Genomic DNA, 10,887 nt, shown 5'->3' with positions numbered 1-10,887 from the left:
GTCTCTCACATTCTATCACCTGGAGCCATAGCATCACTCCCTCTATTTTTGGTGTCTCGATGCCAAAGGGGGAGAGAGTTTAGGGATTTGTGTCGTTGTCTGCTTTGCGAGTGTGTTTTCTTTGTGGTGTGTTTTCTCGCTGTTTGCTTTGCTTGTTTTTGTGCCAGTGAGACCTAAGTTCCAGACATATGGTGTGAGACATATGCTACCTTATCCTTATTATCATTATCTATGTCTATCTAGTACGTCGGTATCTTATGAGATGAATGCTTATCTTGTTATATATTCTTTGCTCTCATATATCTTGCTTAGGGTGTTGGTCTCCAAAATGTAGGGGGAGCGTTGATCCTAGCATGTGTATCGTGCAGTCCAAAGCACCTATCTAGATAGCACACATCTAGGGGGAGCCCTTCTACATTTGTGAGTTGTGGGGTTTGCGCATGTCCTTTGTCTCTTCCCGTTTTTGAAAATCCCGTATTGTCATCAATCCACCAAAAAGGGGGAGATTGTAAGGGCATATTTATCCCCAAGGTGTTTTGGTGATTGATGACAATGCTTTTGCAGACTAATCATGTGCGTTGAGATTTTTAGAGATTCATCCTTTGGCACGAGACGATTCCCTCCCCTCGGTGCTTTATTCAAGATGGTGCAGCTCCTTCGTTTCTCTGTTGGTGGACTAGTTGCGTAGGAGTCACCATACTATCAAGAGGGGATCCGCTTTGGTATGGCTTGGGTGGAATCAACATGTAAACATACTTATTGCACCCACTATTCCTTCCCGCTTCAATGGAGTTCTCACTCCCCTCTCTGCTCTCTTGTCTGGCTCCAGCGGTAGTACCACGGGCCACAGCGGTAGTACCGCCGAAGACAACAAACAGTAGTACGCTCCACAGCGGTAGTACCGCTTACTGGTTTCTGCCATAGTACCGCTGAGGCTCCGGGCCACTACTGCCTCGACTCGAGCCCTCGCTTTCTCGTGTCCGGTTCTACAGTACTTGTCGCGGCAGTAGTGGCGGTAGTACCGCTCCCGAGCGGTAGTACCGCTCTGGGGCCAGGACCCTGCTCCCCTCTGTGAGCGGCAGTACCGCTGGCGCAGCGGTAGTACCGCCCATCCAAGCGGTAGTACCGCTCTCTGCGGGGCTGCTTGGGGGGTAACGGTTGGATTGTTCCCCCACTATTTAAAGGGGTCTTCTTCCCTAAAGTTGACTTACCTCTTCCCCCAAAAGCTCCATTGTTGCTCCAAGCTCCATTTTTGCCCGATCTCTCTCCCTAGCCAATCAAACTTGTTGATTTGCTCGGGAGTGGTTGAGAAGGCCCAGATCTACACTTCCACCAAGAGAAATTTGATTCCCCCCACTAATCCCTAGCGGATCTTGTTACTCTTGGGTGTTTCCACACCGCTAGACGGTTGAGGTCACCACGGAGCCATAGTCCATTGTGGTGAAGCTTCGTGGTGTCGTTGGGAGCCTCCAATTAAGTTGTGGAGATTGCCCCAACCTTGTTTGTAAATGTTCGGTTGCCGCCTTCAAGGGCACCAATAGTGGAACCACAACATCTCGCATTGTGTGAGGGTGTGAGGAGATTACGGTGGCCCTAGTGGCTTCTTGGGGAGCATTGTGCATCCACACCGCTCTAACGGAGACGTACTTCCCCTCAAAAGGAAGGAACTTTGGTAACACATCCTCGTCTCCACCAGCTCCACTCTTGGTTAACTCGTGCCTTTACTTGTGTAAGCTTATTTGTGTTGTATCGCTTGCTTGCTTGTGTGCTAGTTGTTGCTGCATCATATAGGTTGCTCACCTAGTTGCATATCTAGACAACCTACTTTGATGCAAACTTTAATTTGTTAAAGAAAAGTATAAAAAGTGTTAGTTGCCTATTCACCCCCCCCCTAGTCAACTATATCGATCCTTTCACAAGGCATTCCTCTGGTATCCGGGAGTTGCATAATCTCATAGTCGGAGGAATATGTATTTGACATGAAGAAAGCAATAGCAATAAAACGGAATGATTCATTATGCTAAGCTAACGGATGGGTCTTGTTCATCACATCAACAAACATTTATGATGAATAAGGAAATAAAATAACAACTTTATTATTGCCTTTAGGGCATATTTCCTTCATGTACTTTCATATACACTACTAGGGAAAACCTTATACACAGGAGCTTACCAGTAACGATGTTTATACGCCAGCGCTGCTACTATTTAGCAGTAGCACTCGTGTACAAAGAGCGCTACTACTACGCACATATCAGTAGCATTGTAGTACTAATATGCGCTACTACTATAATTGTCAGACCGTTGCCGGCAGCCTATGTATACTAGTAGCACTCATAAGTAAAAAACGCTACTGCTATTGCACTTAGCAATAGCGCTTTCATCCAACCAGCGCTACTGCTAAATTCATTCCCCTCCTATGACCAAAGTTTAGTCCACCTCGCTCCGCAAACAAAAAGTTTACCACCTTAAATATGGTGCTTCTCAAACTATCACAACCACTTGGTCTTCATTGTACTCTATGTGTAGGATCTGTGGAAATATGCATCTTCGCCTCCTAAACCATCGAAGATTCATACTGGCAATTTAGATTCTACACTAAAAGATCATTGATGACCAATGCTTTTTTGATGCTTTTTTTTACATGCTTAGGCTTAGCAGTAGCGCATGTTGTCTAAAAACGCTACTGCTATTGATCATAGCAGTAGCGCTTGTTTCCTAAAAGCGCTACTGCTATGGATCTTAACAGTAGCGGTGGTTACCAACCAGCGCTACTACTATGGTAACCATATCCACACCCCGTGTCCTCACTCTCCCATCACACTCTCACTCGCTCAATCTCTCTCCACCGCGCGCCGTCGCCACCGTCGACCATTGCCACCTACAATCGCCCCCAAGGTATCTGCCTTCCTCCCCCTCCCTGCCCTCCTCTCCCCTCCCTCTCGCCGCCCTCCTCCTCTCCCCTCCCTCTCGCGGCCCTCCTCCTCCTCCTCCAGCCGTCACCCCACCTCCATCTGCCGCCCCTCCTCCATCCTCCTCCTCCCTCATTCCTCCCCCTCCATCTGCCACCATCTCGGCCTCCTCCCTCTCTCCTCCCTCCCTCCCCTCCTCCCTCCCCCATCTATGTTATTTTGAATAAAATAGAACATATAAGTTATATGAACAGAATGTAGGTATTTTGAATATAATAAAATAGGAAATATAGGTAGAATGGAGGTTTTATGAATAGAATAGATAGGTAGCATTTTGTTGTAGAATGTAGGTAGGTACATAGAATGGTCTTTTGAATAGGATAGAAAACTAGTGAATACGTTTTTTGAATATAAAAAAGTTTTAGTAATAGAAAATTTTAGTAATATAAATTTTTAGGTATAGAAAAATTTCAATTATAGAAATGTATTGGAATGCTATATGAGAAATTTTTAGGTATCAAATTTAGTAATAAAAAAATTAGTAAGAAAATTTAGGTACATAATTTTTTTGTAATTTTGTTTTTCAATATAGAAATGTATTGGAAAATTTAATTATTTTTATGTCATTATCACTTTTTCATCAAAGAATGCTATATGAGATTTGATGATCTAAAATTTTCACTTGGTGGAATATGCAGGCTTTGTAGAGTCGTGTCTCCTTGGAGTGATCGATCGTCATCCGAGCTACCTCTACTTCCTCTACACCCGAGTCGGTGAGCTAAAAGTCCACCTCCTCCTTCTCTACTCCTCGGTGTTGAAATGTTCGGGGTTATAAGATATATTGAAATGTTTTTGTCAATATTGAACCATTGAAATGCAATGAGCACCAGTTTATGCTCATGTGCGAATGCTTACGATAATTGATTCGGATATAATTTCAAGTTTAAGCAGCGTCGTATGTGTATGGGCATCTTCGTATCGCAGGGAAAATCCGAGTGGCCTATGTTTTGCCGGAGTGTTGATTCATTTCCATTCTGGCAAATTTCAGGCGCTCGATATGTCCTATTTTAGCAAAGGTCATGCCGGGTTTTTCCGTGAATTTAAGCATGACTTGTGCTAGAATATGTAGAAACTATCAAGTGCCGCGGATTTGCTAGAAAGAGAATTAAACGACATCTCGAGTTGACTTTAAGTCTGTCGGGGCTCCATATACATGACAGTCAAAAAATCAGTGAGAGGGAGTCTCCACCATATATGAGAGAAGAAGAATGCCGACCGTTGTCGTGGGGGTCGCTTCTCCTTCTTCTCCTTGTGCTAGACATTTGTTATGCATTAGGGGAAGGAGGAGTAGCGACCATCAACGGTCGGAAAATCAGTGAGGGAGTGTCCACCATATATAAGAGAGGAAGGAGAATCCTGATAGACCGATAATCAACCCGTGATGAAAAATAATGATCTAATATAGTTTTTGTAGTACACATATTTAATTTTAGAAGTTTAATCTTTGAATTATGAACATAGTAAATGTCATCGGACGACGGAAGTCTCCCAGAGTGTGATTGGTGTGGCGATGACCGGGGTCTATGCGACAGGCCTCACCTAGTAGAAGGTCGGCGCTTCAGCATTAAGCTCCAGGAGACCTTCGATGTTGAAACGGTATGCAGCAACGATAAGTGTATTTCGTAATTAAGCACGACTTCCGCTTCTTCAATGTGCAATTTTCATCTTTTACAATTCGACTAGCTTATCCCATGCCATGCAAGACGGTATGTCTTGGAGAGGATGGATTTTGAAGATCATGAAAGTATGGAAACAAAGATAGTTCACCTAAGGACCCATCATGGTTTTGATTTTGCTGTAAGTCTATACAATTCTGAGAGTGTATCCCATTTTGGTTGCCCGAATTGGGAAGCACTTTGCAAGATGTATGATTTTCACGAGGGTATGCTTGTCACCTTGGATCTTGGTGATCCTGACATCGACCAAGATAATATGGACATTTGGGTCCTTGTTGATACGCTTCCAATTCTACCGCTATGTGAGTTTCTCAAACATAGTTATTAAGTAATTTATATTGTTTATTTCAAAATAGTTGACACCTTATTTCCATTGATAGCTTATTTTCAGTATTCAAAGAATGTACGGAAGGTGGTAGATAGAACCTACTACACCGATGGCGTGGAATTAACTTATCAGGAGAAAGATCATCTTATCTCATTTATTATTGATGTTGAGAATCACAATATCAATTATCAAACTCCTGCACATTATGGTCAATACGTGCCACTAGTGCACGTGTTGAACTACAATGACATCTATGGAGATGGCATGGTAAGATTTTCTACTATTATGACATCCGTGCATCTTTTGCATAAATTCTTCTAAAGCTAAACTACATTGCTAACTATGATGTTATTACTATGTTTTTAACAGAAAATCCCAAAGGATTGTGTGCCTCATCTCATGCTTCCGAAAGGTCACCTTGATGTTATTAGCTTACGGCCAGGTCTGCCTTGGCTTCATTACTGTTCATACCATATTTCTAAAACCGATGAAGACATTTCAATCAAAGGATGGAAAAATGTACGGACAATAGTAGGGAGCTACTTGGAACCAAGATTGTGCGAAGCGCAAGAATTGGAGACAGGATAGTCTCCATTCTCCATAATGGAGAGTCAGGGCCTATCTTGTTTTATTCTATTTTACCTTAGAGAGGGTAGTTAGGTCCTAGCTAACACTCATGATCATGTGCTAAGAAAAATTAAGTAGGATTGGTTAGATGACTATGATGATGATGAGTATGACTTGTTATTATGATAATGAGTAGAAGTTGTATGATGATGATGAGTATGACTTCTTGTTAGGGATAATTGGTTTTATGCCCCTAGTTGTGTCCCACTCAACAGGATTGCCCCTAATTTCCAAAAGCCAGTGGTTCCGTCCAACCCACTTTGGTCGTCTTGTGCTTTTGCCCTTTGACCGTTTGACCATCACTTTGAAAACTCCATAACTAATTCATACTAAATCAGAAAAATGCAAATAAGATACCAAAATGTTTGGAAAAACATCACATGTATGTCAATGTCACTTGCATTCATGACAAAAGTGTTGGTAACTGCCCATCCGAGTTTTAGCTCTTATCCCACCACCATGAACAGTAAAATCTTAAAAAGTTCAAAAAAATCCAAAAAAAATTGGTGTCAAAGAATGACAAATGTTTTCAGCGCTTGCCATGTTTCATCAGGGAATGACATTTGTGGAAGTCATGGCAAGAAAAAAATCAACACTCCAAAATAGATTGTTTATTTGCCATGACTTCCACAAATGTCATTCCCAGATGAAACTTGGCAAGCACTGAAAACATTTGCCATTCTTTGACACCAATTTTTTTTGGAATTTTTTGAAATTTCTAAGATTTTACTGTTCATGGTGGTATGATAAGAGCTAAAACTCGGATGGGCACTTACCAACACTTTTGTCATGAATGCAAGTGACATTGACATACATGTGATGTTTTTCTGAACATTTTGGTATCTTATTTGCATTTTTCTAATTTAGTATGAATTATTTATGAAGTTTTCAAAGTGACGGTCAAACGGTCAAAGGGCAAAAGCACAAGACGACCAAAGTGGGTTGGACAGAACCACTGGCTTTTGGAAATTAGGGGCAATCCCGTCGAGCGGGACACAACTAGGGGGCATAAAACCGATTATTCCTTGTTATTATGATACCAATCATGAGTTATTTATTATTATGATGATGCATGACGCTAAGTTGTTATATGAGCATGATGAGTTATTATATATATTAGTGGGTGAAATGAACATAGATTAGATTCAAGCGGAGGCAACATGTGGTGCACATCGAAAGTACTACTAATCCAAACTAGATCAAGTTTGGATTAGTAGTACTTTCGACATGCACCACATGCTCCTACACTTCAATCTAATCCACGTTCATTTCACCCACTGTTATATATAATAACTAATCATGGTCATAAAATCATATGATGAAAGTACTGTATACAAAACCTATACAAATACAGCGACAATAAGCTGCATTTCCAAAAGTACAGGAAAATTTAGCAGTAATGCTTTTTAGAAGAAACGCTACTGCTACTTACTATTATCAGCATCGCCTTTCATTATCCAGTGCTACTGCTAACTAGGTATAGCAGTAGCGCTGGAAAACTAGCGCTACTACTACTAGTTAGCTGTAGCGCCTTACTGGTAGCACTTGTACAAGCGCTACTACTAGCTATAAAACAAGCGCTGCTACTAGGGTTAACCCTAGTAGTGCTAGGACAAAAGGGATCGAGCCTCAGTTGCGTGTCGAGGGTGAACTTGCAATTGGGACAAATAATGGGTTAGAACCAGTTGCGTACAAGGGTGAACTTGCAACTAGGACAAAAAATAGGCGGACCCAGTTACATGTCAGATGTGGACTTGCAGCTGGGACGAAAAATGGGCCAAATCCCAGTTTTATGGCAGGGATGTACTTGCAACCGGGACAAAAGGGATCGAGCCCCAGTTGCTTATCGATGGTGAACTTGCAACTGGGACAAATAATGGGTTAGAACTAGTTGTGTACAAATGTGTGGACTTACAACTAGGACAAAAAATAGGCCGATCCAATTGCATGTCGAATGTGGACTTGTAATTGGGACAAAAAATGGGTTGGACCTCCGCTTGGTCCTGACCTACCGTGATTGCTTTCAGGAATTTGTTCCTCTCACGTCATGGACACAAGGCTTTGTTGTAAAAAGGCATTGTGGTTTGTCTTAATCGAAATCAAAGAGGGAGCTCTCTTTAGAGCATCTCTAGCAGACCACGCATCCTGACGACCCGCAAAAGGCGTTTGCAGTTCGCGGAAAAACGGTTTTGCAGGCCGGCGCGAACGGCTACAGAGGTAGACCCCGCAAAGCTGACACATAAAAGAGCATCTTCTGTGCATATCCTCTTTTACGGGTTGGCTTTGCGGGGTCTGGTCTGGCGCCGCTCCCCCCAGCCCGCAAAACCTAAATTTGCACCTCAATTTGACACAACATAATGCATTTCGTTGCTTTTTCAACAACATTGGATACATAGGACATCACCAAATATTTGCTAGAATAGCAAGACCAAAGAAAACAAGAACAACAATTATGCATTTTAGAAGATTTCCAACTTCCATAACTGCTCTCACTAGTTGAAGCAATATTTTTTCCATGCACTCATTGTTGATCTGCAGATTATTGATCTTGCATTCTTCATTCTTCTTCTTTGGTTCTAAAAAAATAGACGTTGCTTCACTTCTAGTCGCACATGCAGGTGCTTCATTGCCTTCGATTGTACTAAGGAGTGCAGGCACGTCTATTAAGTTTCTTTCTATCAATAAATCAATGTATTCGCCTTCCCAAAACCAAAATGAGCATCCATCTTCCTACATGCATGATGATGTTCGAAATGAGCTAACGCAATTGAACCAAAGAATAAGCTATCTAAATGAGCCGAATGAAAACAAGACGTACCCTGTTGTTTTCACATTTGATGAACACCCATCCGGGGTGCTTCGGCGTGACCGAAGTCAGCCGTAGCACTGTCCGCGCGCAGTTGTCGCATTGTATGAGCGGCATCGGCGAGCCACAGAGCCTCTGCGCGAGCGCCGAGCCCGGCGGACGGTCGGCCGAATCCATGCCTGCAAACCATCGGCGGCGGCGAGAGGACGAACCCGCACCTGCATGCGGCGATGCGACTTTGTCGGGGCTGCGCGAGATGCTCCCCGACTATTCCATCGCTTGGCGCAGCCACTGGCAGCCGGGAAAGCCAAATCCGGCCACCCGCGATGAAGGGCTGCAGATCCGCAACTTCCCGGCCCACCGACGCAAGAGGAGGGGGAGGGGGCGGAGGGCAACCTTGTGCGTGTGGCGGCCTTTCGGCGTGCTCCTGCCGGCTACTTTCGCCGGAATCTTGGGCGGCGGTCCGACGACGGGGCGAGGGGGAGAGGGGAGGTGGTTGGTGGGGAAAAACGCGGGCTGAAATGTCCTCCCTACCAACCGCTCCCGCTATATGCAGGGCACCAACGGGCCGGTGGGGGGGGTGTATTCGCGGGTTGCGGTAAAGTTTTTGCCGCGCCCCTCAAAAAATTTTGCGGGCCGGCCGCGTTTGCGGGGTTTGTTCGGGCGGGATTTTCCACGCCGACCCGCATTTTGACGGTTATTTTATGGGTCAGGGCTTTTTGCGAGGTCTGCTAGAGTTGTTCTTATAAAAATAAATAACTGTGACCAATAATGCTGCATCTGTGAGACTAGGCATGCATCCAAGTGATGGATTGTGGACAATGGACGTTGGAAAGAATATGTTGTGAACAAATCATACGGCATCTGCTGCTCGACTTTTGATTTCTATACATACTAGCAAAGAGCCCGTTGTTACAATGGGAGGAAAAAATTAAACACATCCCTAACCTAATAACCATGACTCAAGATCTCAATAAGTCCACGTTCTTTATTTCAACATGACATCTCATCTATGTTGTCGCTTATCCTTCTTCCCATCTTCACAGACGGTGACCTCAATGCTCACACAACCACGACATGTTTAAATGTGGTCAATCATAAGGCGTCTCTCTCGACATAAAATGAGAAATCTATTGCTTTTCTCCTGTGAGGTTATTGATGGTTTCTTTTTTCTCCGATCTGATTTTGCTGAGGTGTTTTGCAATTTGAATCAGCGCCAATAGGAAAGAAAGACAGATCGTGCGCTTTTGATTAATGTTGCACCATAAATTACATTTTTAAATATTAACAGGTAAAATAACATCATATTCGAATTTTACACATTTTTCTAATCAAACTTCATATATAATATATGAAAAATGAAGTTAGGGTTTATGAGATAAGGATATTTTAGAAAAGTATTTGCCGTCAGTGGCTATTGTGGTCTTCAAAGCCTTGTATGGTAAGGGCAGTTTTTTTTGCTTACTTTTGGTGCAATGTATTTTTCAATCTTCAACAGGGGTGTACAATCGAAGGAGGAAGAAAACATTTACTATGTAATTTTATTTGGTATAGTGGTTGTCTTGTGTTTTGTTGTCTTCACATTCTATGTACTGTCTACTACTATTTTCCTCGAGAAATTTCAGTTCTAACATGCTCTTTGGGTGACTTTTCTCAGAAAATGGGGAAGCCTTTCAGGTTTCAGCCAAACGTCTGATCCGAGAGAGGGGTTGAACCAGCGTCAGGCCATTCGATGCCCACGAGCCGCCGAAGACGCGCTTGAAGCCTTGCAGGGGCACGAGGCGCCAGCCGAAGAGGGCGACTACAGGAGACGCATGGTCGCGCGGAGATCCACCTCGTCGATGTCGACGTCCGGCCGCAACGGCGGCGCGCCGGGACGCCTCTCCGGCCAGCTGGACTTCCTCCACGGCATCGTTGGTGCCCTTTCCTCCGTACGCTGGAAGCGCCGACAGGTCAGCTCTCGACTCGACTGCCCAGTGCCCGCCAGGTGCTTGTGTTTATTCCCATTCGTTTCCGCCACGTTAGCTGGAGCAGCAGCTACCTGGTGTTCAACTGACTGGGGCGCGACGCGCGAGAGCCCACGATATTCTCCACGGTTGCTTGGCCTCGACTGGCTACTGGCTGTCTGTGGTCTCGGGTACTCAGTCTCACTAGCTAGGTGATGAGTATTTTGGGACAAGTGTACTAGAATTAGTAAATGTTTTGATGGTTGTGATTTTCTTGTATGCATCCTGGGATTGGGATCCCACAAAAGACAAAACTGTTTGTCTAAGGCAACCCAAATATATATGATTAACCACCCTTGTGCAATTTCAATCAATTTATAGAATTCACATATGAGTTTAAGGAATCGGGTGACCCAAGTCTTGCCAAATACGATCAGGTTTTTGCCACTGATGGCTTTAATCTTAAGCAAAAGCAAAAGCAAAAGGCAAAAGGGAAAGAAGAGGAGCACGTGAGGAATACTAAATTACTACC

This window comes from Triticum aestivum, chromosome 5B (genome assembly GCF_018294505.1).
Source record: "Triticum aestivum cultivar Chinese Spring chromosome 5B, IWGSC CS RefSeq v2.1, whole genome shotgun sequence".
Taxonomy (NCBI): domain Eukaryota; kingdom Viridiplantae; phylum Streptophyta; class Magnoliopsida; order Poales; family Poaceae; genus Triticum; species Triticum aestivum.
The sequence above is the reverse complement of the archived record's forward strand: the minus strand, read 5'-3'. Positions refer to the sequence as shown.